General features: G+C 42.1%; 1 protein-coding gene across 2 annotated transcripts in view; it reads right to left on the bottom strand.

Moving 5' to 3' along the window:
- LOC138022391 (AN1-type zinc finger protein 1-like) overlaps window positions 1–20,321 on the bottom strand; it is a 185,980-nt gene that overhangs the window by 96,678 nt on the left and 68,981 nt on the right. The gene's annotated exons all lie outside the window — the stretch shown is intronic.

The raw sequence follows: 20,321 nt of genomic DNA, 5'->3' as shown, positions 1-20,321 counted from the left end.
AAAATTTCATGCAGAACAGGAGCTTGATAATGCAGTCGACAAATTTGCCGAGAAGGTAGTCAAGGACAAGGAAACCGAGGACCATTTACCTCGCGAGTACTCGCGCATTTTGTGGTATTTTATCGCGGGCGGCGGAAAGATATGCGTGGAAGTGGCTGGGCGAAGGCGTCTCTGCAAACAGCTGTGTGGAGGAATGGAGATTCCTTGTAGGTTGGTGTTTACTTGTTCGAGTAAAGCGAAAATTAATCGCTTGAAAGAACTCTTGGAGAGCAAGATTCACTGATAAACACTCGAAGACACAAACGCCTCCTTTAGGAGCCACCACTCATTAAAAAGTCAAAGAACAACAGCAACATGTTCTCAGTTTCTTTTATGTTTCTTTACTTAAAACTCCAAACACAGATGTATCCATGGATAAGCCGCACCCTTGATTTATGGCTTCAATTTTGTGAAAAAAAGTCCGGCTTATACATGGACGTTTACGGTAGTTGTCGAAGAAAAATTTTTAACAAATCTCGGGAACTGATTGGCTAATTTGCCATCCAGCTCTCAATAACATTTTGACCACTGTGACTATTTGTCTATCACAGGTGTTATAGTGTGTCGTTACATTTGTTACAGTGTCAGTAATTCATACTGAGCCTGCAGTATGTATGCGGTTATTGTAAAACCCATGTGCTCTTTGATTAATACAGTTCTTAGTTGATCCGCCATCTTACGTGCAGTTGTCTGTTTGCCCGAGAACATAACATTTCTGGTGACGAGGATTCGAGCGACCATGCCCAGCCTCGGCAAAATAGAGGAGTTCAATTCAGCTACTACAAGTATCAACCGCTACCTAGAGCGACTGGAACAATATTTCGTGGCAAACAGTGTTCCCACCAATTCTGCGGAGTCCCACAAACGAAGAGCAATCCTAATTTCTGTTATTGGCGCCAAGGCCCACGATGTTCTTTCGGATCTCTGCTCACCGACTCCGCCTTCTGAGAAAACGTATGCACAGCTCACCACTATCCCAAAGTATCATTTCGCACCGAAGAAACTTGTTATCGCCAAAAGATACCGATTCCACAATTGTACACAAAGTGAAGGCGAGAGTGTCACAGCGTTTGCTGCTGACCTGAAACATCTGGCTTCAACTTGCCAGTTCGGCACTCACCTGGATGAAGCTTTGCGCAATTGTTTTGTCTGTGGTCTTCGCAGAAAGGAGACACAAAAGAAACTGCTAACCGAGGAACACACTTTCGATGCAGCACTGAAGGTGCGTTCTCACAAGAAAGTTCGGCTTCTGTTAACAAAGTCAACTCTGGTAATCGTCGCAGTTTTTCAGCCTACCCAATGTCGTAAGGGTCCTGGCAAGCGAGGCAAGTTCAATTCCTCGGGTAACATTAAAGACCCCTCGGAGTGTTTGAGCTGCGGAAAAACAGGGCACCCACGTTCTCAGTGTAAATACAAAAACTACACGTGTCATTCTTCTGGTAAGGTTGGTCACATCTCGGAGGCATGCAAAGGGAAACCTCAGAAAGTGCATCAGCTGGAAGGATCAGAACCCCCTCAAACTAGTTCTCTCCATGATTCGGTTGATCCTTTTTTCTTCTCGCTGTACACTCTGAGCTCAGGCCAGCAAGGTATTGAGATACCCGTTGAACTGAACGGAACCTCTCTTTTAATGGAATTAGACACTGGTGCAGGCGTCTCAGTTATTTCAGAAGAAACTTACAAGAAACACTTCAGTGGCACACCCCTCATGCCGTCCAATACTCGCCTACGTGCATACACAGGACATCCACTCACGGTACACGGGCAACTTATTGCACACCTACAGTACTAAGACCAGAGCGACGATTTCCCCCTTCTTGTTGTTGAAGGCTCAGGCCCATCCCTTTTTGGAAGAGACTGGCTGTCCCAAATAAGACTCGACTGGACGAAGATCTGCAATATTCGCGTATCAGAGACAGACCTCCCACAGGGCGTGGCTTCCCAGTTGTGCACAACTATCCAGAATCACCCTAACGTTTTCAAACCAGGCCTCGGAACCGTCAAAGGAATCACAGCCAAACTAGAGCTGGAACCTGACGCACGTCCCAAGTTTTGCAAGGCTCGTCCTGTCGCCTATGCTCTTTAGGAAGCTGTTGAGGCTGAATACAACCGTCTTGAGTCAGAAGGCATTGTCGAACGTTTGGAGTTCAGTGAATGGGCTACCCCAATGGTTCATGTTCCCAAGGCAGATGGAACTACACGCTCTTGTGGTGATTATGCGGTTACTGTCAACCCCCAGCTTCACGTTCCTCAGTATCCAATTCCCCTCCCGGAGGATGTCTTTTTGAAACTGCGGGGTGGACAACGTTTCACTAAGCTCAATTTAAAGAGTGCCTACCAACAGCTCCCTTTGGATCCTGAAAGCCAGCAGTTCGTTACCATCAATACACACAGAGGTCTTTACCGCCACAAAAGGTTACCCTTCGGTATTGCGTCTTCACCAGCTCTGTTCCAGCGCACTATGGACATCATCCTTCAGGGTTTAGATCAGGTGGCGAGTATACAAGATGACATTCTTATTACTGGCAAGGATGACAAAGAACACATTAAGAACTTAAACAGCGTCCTCTGCCGTCTAGACCATTATGGCTTGCGACTTCAGCTAAGCAAATGCAAATTCATGCAGAAATCAGTAATGTACATGGGCTGTGTCATCTCTGCCACAGGCATTTCTCCTACAGAGGAAAAGGTAGAAGCCATCCAACAAGCACCACGCCCTGAGAACCTCACCCAGCTCAGAGCCTTCCTTGGAATGATCAATCATCACGGCAAGTTTATCCGAAACCTGAGTTCTATCCTCCAACCACTCAATCAGCTTCTCCAAGGTAACCAAGAATTCAAGTGGTCCCCCCGGTGTGAGGAGGCATTTAAAAAGGCCAAGGACTCACTCTCATCCTCTCATGTATTGGTTCATTATGACCCAAGCCTTCCTGTTATTCTTGAGAGCGATGCAAGCCAGTATGGCATTGAAGCAGTCATATTTCCCCCCTTCCCTAATGGTGATGAGCGACCTATCGCATATGCCTCCAGGTCCTTGAACTTATCTGAGATAAACTACAGTCAGATCGAGAAGGAAGGTCTTGCCATTATTTTTGGGGTCACTAAATTTTACATGTATCTCTTCGGGCGCAAGTTTACTCTGCGAACAGATCACAAACCCCTGCTGAAAATATTTGCTCCGGATTCTGCGACTCCAGTTTTGGCTGCTGCTAGACTGCAACGCTGGTCCCTTCTTCTCTCTTCGTACCACTACCAAATTGAGTTCAAGTCATCTGCTGAAGTAGCCAGCGCAAACGCCTTGTCAAGGCTCCCACTTCAGTACAGGAAAGATGCAAGTGTGTATGAGGAAATCTTCCACGTGGCCCCTCAGCAGTTAAAACGACACCCAGTCTCTGCCGCAGAAATAGCCAAGGACACATCTAGGAACCCTTTGTTAACGAAAGCACTGTTGCTTACGCAAAATGGTTGGCCCATTAGTCACTGCGACGATCCTAACCTCAAGCCATACTTCACTCGCAGACACAAACTCTCTGTGGAGCTAGGCTGCCTTATGTAGGGTCTGCGAACTGTCATACCCCCTTCCTTAAGACAAACCATTGTAACAGAATTACATGAAGGCCATCCTGGAATTGCATGCATGAAATCAATAGCACGCAGTCATGTTTGGTGGCTGAAAATAGATCAGGAGATTGAACAGGTTACCCGTGAATGTCAACCGTGCAACAAAACCCGCAAGGCTCCTCCAGGTCACCACTTCTTCCATGGTCTTGGCCAACAGCTCCATGGCAACATGTTCACGTAGATTTTGCCACCCATCAGGCAAAACATTACCTCATCATGGTCGACGCCCACTCTAAGTGGCCTGAAGTGATTGGTCCCATGAAAACAGCCGACTCAACCATTAATGCCATGCGTAATATTTTTGCAAGATACGGTCTACCAACCCAAGTAGTCAGCGACAATGGCCCACTCTTCCAGTCTAAAGAGTATGAAGAGTTCCTGCGGCAAAATGGCATTCAGAGAATTTTAGTCTCCCCTTACCATCCCTCTTCAAATGGGTTGGCTGAGCGGTTTGTGCAGACTTTCAAGTATGCAATTGAGTCATCAGCTGACGAAGCGAGAACTTCGCACTCGATTGTCTTTGGTTACACCTGATATTGGATGTCGAGTGGCCGGCCAGCAGGACAAAATGAAGTGCAATCACGCCAATTTTGCAAAGTTCAGGGAGATAGCTGTAGGCGACTGTGTTCTAGCACGTGACCACCTATCGGGACAGAAGTGGCAACCTTGTACTGTCGTACAGCAATCATCACCTGCTTCTTTTCAAGTCCAGTTGAACGATGGATGGAATTGGAGGAGACATGTTGACGATGTACTTCAAAACACCCCCAGTTCTGCTGTGAATCATTCCTGCTCTGTCGAAGTTACATCTGATCAATCTACAGAAGGCATTACTTCTCCCAGTACCGGAAGCAGTACACCACCACCCGAAGAATCTGAATCAGCGGAGTCGCCAAGCACACCTACTCGTCCCACCCCTGCTCGGCGTCGGTCCAAACGTGCTACTAAACCACCACACAGACTGGTTGAAGAAATGGACTAAAACCGTTAAGTCTCCCCTTAATGACATTGAACTGTGCTTCTAATAGTTTTGTTCCTTTTCTTGAACTTTTGATCATTTAGAGAGTTTTTAACAGTTGTAATGTACTTCCATTTCTTGTCAGGCACAACATTTCTGCGGGGAGGTGTTATAGTGTATCGTTACATTTGTTATAGTGTCAGTAATTCATACTGAGCCTGCAGCATGTATGCGGTTATTGTAAAACCCATGTGCTCTTTGATTAATACAGTTCTTAGTTGATCCGCCATCTTACGTGCAGTTGTCTGTTTGCCCGAGAACATAACAACAGGTACAACAAATTGGTCTCCAAACAGCCTATAGTGGCAATGACGCAGTGTACCGGTACATCCGAAAACTTATGGCCCTCCTGTATCTTCCTCCCAGGAGATTGGAGTGTATTCAAGCAACCAATCCGGACCAACAATAACATAGAGGTGTGGCACAACGCTCTCAACCGCCGAACCGGTGGCAAATGCAGATTACAGTTTTACCAGTTAATCGAACTCCTTCATTGCGTAGCCCGCATAACGTTTCTCACCATCAAGCTGATATCAGACAAGAATTAAAGCGGATCCAGAGAAGAGAGCACAGGCAACTTCAGCAGAAACTGTTCAACGCCTGGGAACAGTACCAGACCGGCAACAAGAACGCTTCACAACTACTCAGCTGCTGCTCCCATCTGAATGGACCTGCTCGTAGCCAGTAAAACCTAACCGTCCCCACATACATTGACTTTATTAGAATTAATCGCGAATGATCTGTTGTTTAAGGGGCACGAGTCATGCGGACAACCCAAACGTCCCCGCATGTAATAAGTAAAACTTAATGATTATTAGTATGATTATTAATCTCAAAATGTTGCTTGCAGTAATTAAATTTTATTTTATATGTAAGCAATAAATAAGTTTGTACATAAAAGTGACTCATTAACGAATTTACTCTAAAATGTCGCGACATGAACACTGACTAGGACTACAATTATAGATTAGCAGTGTATGTCACTTGGAATTAAAAAGAAAAGCGGAGAAAAAACCTTAGAAAAATTTTTTTTCAAAAATTAGAAAAAGTTGACCGAAGGATGTCGCACTAGGTTCAATGGCTTAAGAGCAAATGCACTTAACCTCTACACTACCGAAACATTGTCTTCAATTTGGCAATTTTACAGCTAATCCTAATCAGGCTCAGGGGTTGCCTTTTCCTTCACTGTTGACCGGAGTGCTTCGAAGAAGAACCCAAATCTAAGTTTCTTCGGAACAGAGAGATCGTGAAGCCTGGGGCAAGTTCACAAACCCGCGGAAGAATGATCTTACTTATTATCACTCTTTTTCGAAGCATTCTGGCCCACAACAAAGGAAGGGGCAATGTGGGATTAATAGACTTTGCGCCCGAACCTGAGCCATAGTGTGTTAAATTTGCGGAGTGTAATGGTTGAGATTTCGCCGACACGAGTGGCACGAATGGTCTATCCACACAACCGGTTAGTCAAATCTTTCGTTTTTATTTCTATGTTGTTTCAAGGTGGTCAACTGTTTTAGAACGCGAACGCGAACTGACATATTGGACGTAGGCAAATAGACTCTAGACGTAGGCGAACAGACAGTAGGCGAAACAACCGTAATTCCCATTCCCACCCAAACCTGTTTGCAGCATCGACAACGCCCTGTAACTTCAACAGTAATCGATCCTATAAGAGCAAGAAAATACCACGTTATTCTCGAGTATTCGCGTGGTAGAAGCCCACTGTTTCTTCGCCGTTTAGCACTTTCATAGCAAATTTGTCCAACAAATAGTCTTGCATCAACTACTGACAAAGAAAGTAATAAAGACTCTGTTACACTGGGCAATGTTTAATGCAGCTTATCGCTTTGTGTAAAGTCTTAAAACATCACGCTGCTTCCAGGGTCCAGTTTTCCATTTTGGCATCCGATCTAATGCCTGGTTACTAGGCTTCCAATGCCCTGTTCACGTTATTTTGTAATGTAAAAATCTATGGAAAAATTGCGTTGAATGAAGAAATTCCTGTCAACAAATAACAGAAAAAGATCAATCATATGTCAAAGTTGGTAGAAACAATGTTCATTCTGTTAAAGTGCTAAAAATGTGAGTAAGACTTTGAAGTATTTTCTGTTTCAATGTTAATAGTGAGTTTACGTTCGATGAGCAGTGGATGATGAAAAAGACTTCTCAAGACTTGACTTTGAACTTCTTTTGATCTCTTTCAAAAGACTTTTTTCCGCAAAATGTGAGCTGCTAAATTCAGGGTGCGGCTTATCTGCGGGTTTTTACGGCTTAACATGGTATGACAAGGACCGAGATGACAATGCACAGGAATTCGCCCGTTGTTGCCAATGAGTATAAAGGTAGCTCGCATAGAAAAGGGGATACAAGTCATCATCACGTCGTGGCGCATTGGATGTCAATTGCCATTTCTCGGATGTCAATTGCCATTTCTTGGTAGCATCTTGAGAGAAGCCGGTCATCAGATGCATCGTGAAAGATTGCGGTTGGTCAATGCTAATCAGTCTCCGGTGAGTAAAGGCCTGGGCCCAGATCTATTTTATGAAAATGAGTGAAGGGGTGGTCTAACTATTGATTCATTTTATGTAACGTGACGTCATTAGCAGCAATAAGATGTGAAACCTTAACTGCTATATAAAATGATATATCACCACGTGTCGTGTCAAAGTTATTTTTAGCAAAGAAATCTCAGCTAAACAGCAACACTTTTTATCATTTCCTGGTGGCTGTATTTACTTTAATGATGTTAACACTATTGGGTACATCATTTCTGTGCTTGGACATCTCAAGATAATTTTAAATAAATGTCCGAAAAAAGAAATCACTTTCCATAAAGGACTGGGCACTAGTGCAAAAGACATATTTAACAAAGGCCAAACACAGTTCGTTTTCTTTTACCATTATGACTAATCTAATAGCAACGAACTGAAATAAATTTTAGCATAAACTCTTGCAGTTTTATATTTTGAGTTTTGTGGCCGTAACAAGTCATGTGACCTCATTTGCATACATAATCCACATTAATATGAAAACTCTTGTCATGTTATTAGCCTGAAAAAGCCTTAGGTTGTTATTAATAGACCACCCCCCAAATTTGGGTCCAGGTTGGGGCCCATGCCTTAATTTAATGCCGTGAGCAAATTGGTCATGAATATGCTATGCTGACAGATTCCACTGTTGTCAACCATGCACTGACGCTTCCAACCTCGTTGTCAAGCCTTGAGAGGCATGGCCTGTCATAAGACTTCTACGAAATAACATCGCCATCACCATCAACACAGGGGCGGACAATGCAACAACATGGATGTACAGACTCCGTTTGTTTTGTGTTGCACAACCAGATAAACAAGCTTCGATATTGCAAACAAGAACAATGCAACGTCATTCATCAACTGACTGAACAATTGTAAGAAGACAATGGGCAAGTGGATCAACTTGGAACATGATCTTTGAGACCTGCAAAACAAATCCAATCAACTGGAATTGAATGTGGAGATGGAACCTCGAGAGAAACTTGCCCTGTATTGAAATTCAAAGCCCTGTATATAAAACAAAGCGTGTCACACGTGCTGGAGAAGGATTGAGCAGATGGCCCACTGGACCACCATTGAATTGTTGTGCGATTGTTGGAAAGGGTGAGCGACTTCAAAAATGCATGTTGTTGGATCGGTGGATTATTGGTCAACGTGCACAAGAAACGTTTTACGGACAATTCTCAAATAACGCAAGCCGCTCAGTTGGTTGCTCTGGAAGCTGAGTTGTTGTCCTCGGCAGACCTTCCATTGGCCATGGAACATACTTTAGTCAAACATTTATTGAGGGAACAACATGAATGGACCGGTCCGCTTCAGTGACCCTGGTGGAGGTGCTGACAACAAGGAAAACGATGTGGAAGGGGAAGAAGAAATCAATTGAGGGCATATGCTACGGAAAATGTGATAGAGGTGGGAATTGAACCCACAACCCTCGGGTTAGATCACTGCTGCTCTACAAGGTCAGATGGGGGCAGGCCGTGAGAACTGGAGATGACAGTCAGTCACGTCAGTGAACATGTACAAGTACAACGATTTTTCTCTGTCCTTGTGTGGGCCCATTTCCATTAGTAGGGCTAACACTCACATGGTTCATATGGGGTACAAAACTAGCACTTCACATTACACTCTACTCAGTTAAGTGTATGTCTGATATGGTCTCACTTGAGATGACCATAGATCCATCAAAGTTCCCTTTGTTAACTTTCAAAGCTAGGAATTTCTCCATTTCAAGTGTTCGATAATGCAGAGGCCCATACACAACCCCAAGGAAACTGGAAGCAATAAGACCCAGGACTGCTGCTGCTTCCCTTGGTGAATGGGTCCATGATTGTAATAGTTGTAGACAAGAATTCTCTACCGTTTTGAGTCCCATATGGTGTCAGTGTGATGGTCATGTGGTTTTACTTTAAGATAAACTCTAGGAATACAATTTCATGTAGGAACAGATTTTTCTGGATGTACAACAAATCTAAGTCTATCTAAAAAGAACCAACATTTCTACAACATGATGCATTCATTATAGTCATCCACTGTAAGCCAAGTATACCTGAGCTACTCGCTGTACCACTGATCTTATTTGAAGTTGGATGTAATTCGTCCCCAAATAAAAGCTTGGTCACTAGGACGTGCGACGCACATAATGTGGCATCATCCTTGTTTAGATTCGGTTTATGGCATCCTTTTGCCTCTGTGATATTTCAAAACCGATACGACCCAATGGAACAATGGCATCTGCATTCATTCTCATAAGCTCTTCGGTGTCAGGGGATTTGTTCTTTCCTTGAGCTTTCAACAGTAAATCTGTTGTTTTTCACAAATATATGCCACCTTGGTCACGGTTGACTGTAGGGTTGACAGCTTGAGGTCTTTGCTTTGTACGTGTACTGCAGCGATATGATTCAGGATTTACTCTTGAAGTTATCAGTTTGTTGCTGTAGCTAGGCCTAAGATATTTTCCAGATAAACTTTTCAGCAGTTTTTCGTTCAGTTTTTTCAACCAGCGTTGCTGCAAGACTGGACAATCTTTGCAAGACTGCCAGCTATTGCTGGGTCTGTCTTTTCCTCACTATGCATTAGAAATGCTATTTCTTCTAGCAGAGGGTCGCTTTCATCGAGCTTGTGCTTCTAATTACAGTCGCCCAGCAGATCTTTCCTGGTTTCCTTTGGCAGATTCTGCCATTTTGGGGTCCTGCGTTTCCCATGAACAAGTGACGCCTTGCCGAGGAGCGATTCGCTCATGGCGGCCATACGATCTTGTTCATTGCAGCTAAAAGAGCCATTAACTCGTTGCACTGCGAGGGGCTCGTTTTTTTTCCTGATTTAGGGCTTCCCTCTTTATCTTCCCCCAAAAGGGAGTCTTCTTTGTTTTCCATATAGGCTGCCATATGGTACGTGTAGATAAAAAATACGAAAATATCTTCATAATTCAAGACTTTGGCTTGAAGCTCTGAATCAAAGTGCCACTGTCGTTACTCGTGGATATGAAAATTACCGCGATTGTTTGAAATTGGCAGGCTGCAGTTCCCCTTTTGCACTAGTCAGTGTGATATAACACCTGGATAATGGTTAGCGTGCTGCAAGCAGGCTCTTTTGTAGCCGCGCGAGGAGTGCGACCCGCCCCAATCTACTCGCAGCTACCAACCTGTCAATCTCGTTCCCAGAGTCTTTGTTACCCTCGACCAGCGGGTCAGGAAAGCAGCGACTCTGGGATAATCCGTTTCGAATGACAAGATTCTTGTAATGAACACCATTGCACAGGCGTAGGCGTAACACCAAAATGGCGAACAGAGTGGAGGATTTGTTTCACGATGGCATGCAATTTTCTTTAGCGAAATTAGGATATCCCAACCTACAACTGAAAAAGGCACAATATGATGTGATTGAAGGGATAACCAATCTATGTGCTGAATGTGTTACCAATGGGCTGTGTTGTCAAGTACCGTAAACGTCCATGTATAAGCCGCATTCGTAGATAAGCTGCACCCCGAATTTAGAAGCGCAGATTTTGGAAAAAAATGTAATACAATAAAGTTTGAAGTTCCAATAACTTTCTATTGCTATAAACCAACAAGAACAAACAATCAACGTTTCACCATAAAGTTGAAATTCCTTCGATTGAAACAAAACGAACGAGTGCTTAGTAGCCAAGCTTTAAATGTGGGGACGAGTCTGGGCCAGGGCCTCAGTATCATGACCACGTCAAAAACGATGTTTGGAAACCCGCAATAGGCGAAAAACTTCATGCTGAACAGGAGCTTGATAATGCAGTCGACAAATTTGCCGAGAAGGTGGTCAAGGACAACGAAACAGAGGACCAGTTACCTCGCGAGTACTCGCGAATTTTGTGGTATTTTATCGCATGTGGCGGAAAGATATGCGTGGAAGTGGCTGGGCGAAGGCGTCTCTGCAAACAGCTGTGTGGAGGAATGGAGATTCCTTGTAGGTTGGTGTTTACTTGTTCGAGTAAAGCGGCTCGGTGTTTACTTGTTCGTGTAAATGTTGCTTTTGTTCAGTGAACAACAGCAACATGTTCTCAGTTTCTTTTATGTTTCTTTACTTAAAACTCCAAACACAGATGTATCCATGGATAAGCCGCACCCTTGATTTATGGCTTCAATTTTGTGAAAAAAAGTGCGGCTTATCCATGGCCGTTTACGGTATTGCCTAGGACTTTTGATTAAAATTTGGCTGCAGGATGCCCTGCCACTCAAAAAAAGTTCTGCATAGCCGGCTATGAGGTATGCAGAAACTAATACATTCCAGTTGAAGTATGTAATTTCTTCAAGTAACAATAACTTTCCGAACTTTCCATAACGCTCCGAACTTTCCAAACTTTGTCCAGTACCTTTGGTAATATCAATTCGCGCTAAAATCCGGGAACTTAATTCTAGACTTTTTTACCATTTACACCAAACCAAGATCCAAAACTTTCAACAATTAATAAGTCCACAAATTACCAATGACATTACATTGCAGAGCTATAATACCGTAGTTACAATTCCAGAAAATCTTCCGCTTACTGACTCAGAGAAATCTGTTCTCAGTAAGGGCATAAATTTTGTCCCTATTGCCAAACGCACCAATGAATTTTCTATTAAGCAAGATGTTAAAAATGTCCTTCGCTGCATTCATTTAAAAGTTTTTTCCATGACAAAGAGGATGATTTGGACACTTGGGACAAAGATATTTTTGAAACGCTCCAAGTTTGCAAATCTAAATGGACTCCTCCAGAGGGACAATTAGCCTCTTTAAATATTTTCACCAAAAAAATGCAGACATGACATTCACAAACTTAAATTCAATTCTAACACTACATTTTCCAACCTTTCCTCGGAAGAGTGGGTGACGCTTAAAAATCTTAGTAAACGAAAGGACATAGTTGTCAAATCGGCCGACAAAGGGTTTGGCGGTCGGACCTTTACCAAAAAGAAGCTTTGTGGCAACTTTCTGACACCTCCTTTTGTGCCAAAGTCCAGAAAGATCTCACCTTCACAAATCAAAAACTCGTCAAAGACACCTTTCAGAATGTTATAGTCAATTAAGAATTACTGGACACTGCAACTTATCTCATCATCACCACCCCTAGAACTTCGTGCATTTACCTCTTGCCAAAAATTTCCGAACCAAACAACCCAGGGCGCCCTATCGTTTCTGCCTGTAGTTGCCCTACCGAACTCATTTCTAGCTACTTAGACAGAATTATGACGCCTATTGCCAAATCTTTGCCATCATACATTACACACACACCACATCCATCACATGTCAGAAGAGATGTGCCAGTGAAAAACGTGGCTATCCTGTCTCTGTGGTCAAAGCGGGCCATCATCGCGCCCAACAATTTGATTGACAGTCAGCGCTACAAACGTCACAAAAAGATAAGAATGACAGAATTCCATTCACCCTCACTTTGCATCCTCATAATCACACCGTCAAAAGCATCATTTTTATTTATTTTAAATTAATCGAAAATGATCCAGAGACTGGTAGAATCTTTTCGCAACCTCCACTTATTTCATTCAAACGCGACAAAAACGCTTGCAACTTTTTAGTTAGAAGCGCGCTCAAAAATAACGAGAAACCTGGCACGTTCAAATGCGGGCGCTCACAATGCAAAATATCGGGACCTAAGCGATCTGTTAAGATCACCGATCGTTTCACTGTTTGTACCTCTGCAAATGCCATTTATTGCATAACCTGTACATTAGCTAATAAATTATACATTGGCGAGACAGGTACATGTAGAAGACTAGGCGACCAATGCATCTAAGCCAGTCGATCGTCATTTTAATCTCCCTCACCACTCGGAAAAACACATGGCTATCTGCGGCCTTTCCTTACATCTAGTTACGACGGAAAGCCGTGAGAACCTCAAACAAAAATTCATCTTCCAAATCTGCACCCTTGATCCCCACGGTATTAACGAACGCTTTTCATGTAACTAATGTATTCCCGTTTTTTACGTTGCCATGTTACCACCAATAGCGTAGCTCCTACTCTAACTACACACAACCCATAATTCCTCTATTTGCTCTGATGAAGGGCTAACGCTCCAAACGTCAGCTTTAGAATCCCTCTGCGGTGATCAAATTACATTATCAACTCTGTGGTTAAAACCAAATTTTTGTGTACTACTTCCCCACCAATACAGCACCACAGTTTCTTTTGAAACTACCCCCTTTATCTAAGAAGGTGGCTAGGTGGTAAGCGGTAAGCAGTGAGATAATCCATTCAAAATGGAAGTCTATCTAAGGAACTGGCTACGTGGTTCGTGGAAGATAATCAATTCAAGATGGAAGTCTATCTTAGAAGCTGGCTACGCAGTATGCAGTGAGATAAGCTCGTGAAAATTGTACTAAACCAAACCGTAAATTGAAAGCTAAAATCTCAAAAGAGTGCTTAGGCCTAATCACTGCAACAAGCGCTATTTTCTTCACACAAACTCTTGAAAAGTTTAGTTAACCGAATCGTAAAATGGGAGCTAAAATGACACAAGAGAGTTTGGGCTTAATTACTGCAACTAGCGCTTAGGCTTAATCAGTAAATGAGTGCTATTTTCTTCACTCGATCTTGTGAAAAATGTAGTTAACCGAAGCGTAACATTCACAATCGATCACTGCTTAATTCGCGACTCACGCCTTTAAAACGAGAAATACCCTTTTGAATATATTACATACAGTACTTCAGCTTGAATATGTTAGTTTCTGCGTACTGTGTAGCCAGATGCACAGAACTTTATTTGAGTGGCAGGGTATTCTGCAGTTAAGCCAAAATGGAGCAATTTGCTTTGGAGGTTCAAAGCAGATTGTGTCGCGGCTGAATGTACTGATACGGGATCAGTTTCAAAAGTTAAAAGACTGTATTTGTTTTGCAAAGTATCGTGGAAGATGAAGGAGAGAGAAACACCAGACTCTGAAACCAGATTCTCTCCAAAAAAAAAATGTCGTCCATGTTGCACTAAGATAATCAGACTAATGTTTAACTCTTACAAATGATGCTTCACAATAACTTGATGAACCGAAATACATATACCAATGAATCCCGAATTGTTGACTATAATATTCGAAGCGATGTACACAATCGTTTTCTTGTTTAAATCTCGATAAATAAACAGCATTGAGCAACTAGCTCAACTGGCAAAACTATAATGAAAAACTATCTTTTTCTGAGATCTTAAAATAACATGATGTCACAAGCTTACTTAGAAACGTGATACTAGTCTATGTTCATGACACTCCCGGGGTTGATCACTAAACGTGATCACTATTCGTTAAAAAACTAATAGTTTTAAAAGGAAATTGAATGTCAGTTCAGTTTCGCTTTCGCAATAGTTCCCCAATAATAGCTGCAGTTCGTCTTGGACGGCTCGCTGTACCACCAACTAGAGGTATCGCCTCAGCCGATCCAGTAGTTCCTTGAACCGTTCGATACTTGACTTTAGTTCCAGAGGAATTACATGCTGTACTGGTCTTTGTAATTCGGATTCCATCATTGCTTTGTAAAAGCTCTCACTATGGCTAGTTTCCAAAATGCGTGGGAAGTCTCCTACAGCAAGGTGTTCCCTGTCTGATCCAAATGTGCTCTTTGATGCTTCTAGGAGACTCAGAAGATATTTCCTTCGCCATTGTTTTGTAAATTCGTTCAGGAAGCACTTGTGGTACAGAGCTCTCTTCATTAGGGAATTGTTGGTGCTTACCATCTCGAATTGGCGGTCGCTGGGAGTGGACGTGATTTGTTGACCGTAAATCAAGTGGGATGGTGTGAATGGATATGAAATACCTTCTTCATCGTCAAAAACTGGTTAATGGTCTGCTGTTTAATGTTCCCTTGATCTCCACTAAAAGAGTCCTTAGTTCTTCAAAATTGGTTTTATCAACAGAGTTGATAATGTAAATTGGCCACCGTAAAGAGATTCTAACCAAGCTTGGAAATGCTCCTCCGCCTTGCCGAACTAGTTTTCACGCTTAAATGTCTTTCATTTGCCGGCAACTATTACAAACAAATTAATGGTGTAGCGATGGGCAAAAGAATGGGACCTAGCTATGCCAATCTTTTTGTAGGATACGTTGAACACCAATTTTTTAATCAGTACAACGGCCCCAAACCTGAACTCTACGGCCACTACATCGACAACTGCATCGGCGCTATTTCATTCAGCAGAGAGGAACTCAATCAATTTATAACCTCTGTCAATTCTTTTCATCTGGCTCTTAAATATACCTGGGGAATTTCGGAAACTTCATTTGCTTTCCTAGATATCAATTAAAAGTTTCTATTAGTGGCAACGTGCTCTGTACCAGTGTGCACTACAAACCTACAGATTCTCACAGTTATTTGTTGTATTCATCGTCACATCCATCACACGTCAAGAACTCCATTCCTTATTCTCAATTTCTTAGACTTGGATGTCTATGTAGTGATGACTCCGATTTTTCCAGCAAATCAGAGATGTGCCAGTTCTTCGAAAAACGTTGTTATCCTGTCTCTGTGGTCAAAGCGGGCCATCACCGCGCCCAACAATTTGATTGACGGTCAGCACTATATAAACGTCACAAAAAGATAAGAATGACAGAATTTCATTCACCCTTACTTTCCATCCTCATAATCACACAGTCAAAAGTATGACTTTTAATAACTTTAAATTACTCCAAAATGATCCCGAGCCTGGTAGAATCTTTTCGCAACCTCCAGTTATTTCATTCTAGAAGTGCGCTCAAAACTAACAAGCAACCAGGCACTTTCAAATGCGCGCTCTCATGATGCAAAACTTATCTTTTCATTCTTAACACTACCAAGATATTGGGATCTAAGCGATCTGTTAAGATCACCGATCGTTTCACATGTTTCTCCGCAAATATTGCATAACCTGTACATTATGCAATAAATTCTACATTGGCCAGACAGGTAGACGACTAGGCGACTGAGTCCGCGAACACCTTCGCGATGTATAGAAGAATGACAAGGATGCATCTAAGCTAGTCCCTCATCATTTTAATCTCCCTAACACTCCAAAAAACACATGGCTATCTGCGGCCTTTCCCTGCATTTAGGTATGACGGAAAGCCGCAAGAATCTGGAACACAAATTCATCTTCCAAATCGGCACCCTTAATCCTCATGTTCCTATTTTTCACGTTGCCATGTTACCACTAATAGCGTAGCTCCTACTCTACAACAAAAACTACACGTAACCGATTCCTCCATTCGCTCTGACGAAGGGCTAACACTTGAAACGTCAGCTTTTAGAATCTCTGTACGGTGGCCAATTTACATTATCAACTTTGTATACTACTTCCCCACCGACGCAGCACCACACTTTCTTTAGAAACTACCCCCTTCATTTATTTGTTAGTTCTTCAAAGTTCAGTGAGTTTCGTCCTGATTTTTTCCTCAGGCAACGCTTAGTACTTTGAATCATTCGTTCCCAGAAACCACAGTGCCAAGGAGCCTTCTCTATGATAAAACTGCACGTAACTCCCCTTACTTGCGATCTCCAGATAGATGCTGTGACTCTATCTCTAGCTATCTCCGATACAGCAAATATAAACATGCTCCCTAGGACAGAGGACCTGAATTCCTTACAAGAAAACGTTGAGCTTGTTTCCTAAAGACAAGGTAATTACAAAGTGTATGGTGCATTATTTAAAGAAGAACGTACCGAGCTCGTCTGAGTTGACAAAGTGTTTATCTCTTTCTTTTTGAAAATATATTGCCGTAAGAATGCCTAGACCTAGACCACAACTCAGACCTAACAAATCTTCGAAAGTAGGAGATTCTAATAATATTGTCCTTTTCATCTTATTACCCGAAGGACCGCTAAACATAAATTAAAATGACTTGTCAGTACTATTGCGTATTCAAGATCAATCTGTTACTAAGCGTTCAACAAAATTGAACCAACAAAATCAGAGTTATGTGTATCAAGAGGAAAGCTATCGATATCAGGAGACATTGAATATATATGCACTTGTGATCAGTTATGGTACAGATCATCTGTCTCGTAAGTGTAACAGTAGCCAATATAGTGGTAAATGTTCGCAAACTTTGTTGGAGGAATATATTACTGGCTCAAAAGGTGTTGATAATACTGATTGGATCTGCTTTACTTGCCATTCTAACCAAACTGAAGGGAAGTTACCAGCCTGTTCTGAAGCAAACAGGACAGTTTCCTAAAAAAACTCTTTTGGAAGAACCCTTAATTTCTTCCCCCATTCCATTTATGCAAATACTTGAACTTCCTAGAAAGAAGAATCACTGTTCCGAGTTTTTATTGAGGAGCAAGAGAAATCAGGAATTGTTGAACCAACATCGGGAATCGACGATTGCAGTCACTTCCTGCCACACCATGGTGTAATCAGGAAAGACAGAAAAACCACGATGCTAAGAGTGGTGATCAACGGTTCTGTTAAGTCCACATTCAAGTAACGATTTTTCATTGAATGAGTGCCTGGAAAAAGGTCCGAAATTGGTGCCACACCTATTTGACACTGTAATCAAGTTTAGGGGTTACCCAACTGGAATTGTCGCGGACATCGAAAAAGCCTTTCATCAGATTCAAATCGCCCCCGAAGATAGACGAAGGTTGAAATTCCTCGGGTACGATGACATTGACAAAGAAATACCAGGGATCAAACACTACCAGTTTTGGTGCCTTCCCTTTGGTCTTACACCCAGTTCTGCTATTTTTGCTAGTACTATTCGGTACCATTTGTCTCATTATCAAGAAACACGCAAATATTGTTTCGTTACTCCAAGACTCTCTGTATGTTGATGACTTCGCTGGAGGAGCATACGAAGATTCTGATGAACAAGAGAGGTTTCAAACTACGTAAATGGAACTCAAACTCAAAGACTCTGCGAGACAGAATTGCTGCTGTGGAGAATTTCAGTCTGCCCAATAATGAAATCGACAGTACACAGCAAGCTAGTGTTACTACAGACACAAACTGCTATGTCAAGTTTCTGGGAATCAATTGGAATGTGGACACTGATGAATTCCATTTCGACTTCTCCAAACTATTTGCATTTTCACAGGCCCTTCCAGCAGTCAAGCGTTCTGTTTTGAGACTTTCAGCCAAGATCTTCGATCTCCCGGGCCTTGTCATGCCATTCATGTTTAACATGAAGTTGATTTTTCAATCTTTTTGTATTAAAGGGAAGATAAGTTGGACCTTGCCGAACCATTGCCGAACTCCAAGCCTTGAAAGATATTAAAATATGCCATTGCTACATGTACTTTCATCATACCGCAGCTATCAGACTCATGGATTCTGTCACGCTTCAGACAAAGCGTCTGCAGCAGTAGTTTACCTCAGAACAGAAAACAATATGGGGGTATCAGCACATTTTCAACATCAAATTTTGTTCTTATAAAAAATGCTCATTCAGCTTTTTCGTAAAACTGTTCTAAAAATGTGATAATAAGCGAAGAATATTTCTTTAATAAAATTTTATCATTCCTTCTTTTGAGCGATCTCAAAATTTTCTTTGAGTGAAAATTTTGACAGCATAAAAAAAATGCACAAAAAACTTCGTGTGAAGCGAAGCTTACTTTTTTGCGAAAGTTAATGAGAGTTACTTTGTTACTCAGGGTCGTGATTTTTATAGTATTTTTTATACTATTTTTTATAGTATTTTGGAAAAATATTTTTGAGCGTGTGTCATGGCTGTTCGATATAAATACAAAAATAATAATGTAAGATTTAAAAATATACTTTTGTATTTATTTTAATTTACAGCTTCGTTTAATATCAAGCTTATTATAACTGCTTATCATAACAGCTTATAAAACTATTTCTTAATATTCATACAGAAATATTTTTTATTTCATTTTTACCATTCTTAAACCATATTATCATTGCTTTTTCACACTTATTTAACACAACTTTTACCGGAGCATCTCTCGACTGACGAAAATTCTCATGTATTAAAACACCTGAACGGTTCACCTAGTTGTCAAGGACGAAATAGAATTCTAGTCAAGTGGTAAAGATAATGTAGCCAAATAATGGAGGTAGTGCAGCCCACTGGTTAGAGCACTTGCCTTGAGATCCAGGGATTCTGGGTTCAAGACATGTTCTGACCACTCATGGGGAAGTAGTACACAAAAATTTGGTTTTATCAACAGAGTCAGAGCGAATTGAGGAATTGTGGGTTGTGTGTAGTTTATATCGTGGAGTAGGAGCTACGCCAATAGCGCGCAACCCATAATCCCTCGATTTGCTCTGACGAAGGGCTAACGCTTGAATAGTCAGCTTTTAGAATCTCTGTACGGTGGTCAATTTACTTTATCAACTCTGTTGATAAAACCAAATTTTTGTGCACTAGTATACAGCCAACTGGTTTGCCTCCGGGCAGTTGGGATTCTTAACAGTTGTTGTCGAATTTTCTGCTCTGTTTCATTGGCCCTGAAAAAGCCCTATGGGGAGTGGTCAATTAAGTATGTACATAAATAATAATTGCAAGTGTGTGTTGTCCTAAGTAGTGTGTGTATGTATATATGGAAAGAACTCAAGTGAGGCCATCGCCACTGCGTGCATGTGATGGATGAAGAACCTTCGCTGATCCACAACATCAGGAACCTCTTATGCAACACATAAGGACAGAGAAAAATCTCTGACCCGGGTGGGAATCGAACCCACAACCTCCTGATTAGGTCACCGTTGCTCTACCGACTAAGTTACAAGGCCAGACTGGAGCAGGCCGTGGGAGTTTGAGAACAAATCGGCTTGGCGCAAGCCAAGTACTACATGTAAGTGCAAGTGTGTGTTGTCCTAAGTAGCGTGTGTATGTATATATGGAAAGAATTCAAGTGAGGCCATCGCTACTGTGTGCATGTGATGGATGAGGAACCTTCGCTGATCCACAAAATCAGGAACCTCTCATGCAAGCCGATTTGTCCTCAAACTCCCATGGCCTCCTCCCGTCTGGCCTCGTAGCTCAGTCAGTAGAGCAACAGTGATCTAATCTGTGGATGTTGTGGGTCAGCGGTTCTTCATCCATCACATGCACACAGTAGCGATGGCCTCACTTGAGTTCTTTCCATATGTAAATAATAATGTTAAAGCTGTTACAGCTTCTGCAAACAGTCACATGTGCTTAACTGGTATTTTT

This window comes from Montipora capricornis, chromosome 10 (genome assembly GCF_036669925.1).
Source record: "Montipora capricornis isolate CH-2021 chromosome 10, ASM3666992v2, whole genome shotgun sequence".
In the NCBI taxonomy this organism is placed as follows: Eukaryota; Metazoa; Cnidaria; class Anthozoa; order Scleractinia; family Acroporidae; genus Montipora; species Montipora capricornis.
This window is presented reverse-complemented; position numbering and strand designations above follow the sequence as displayed.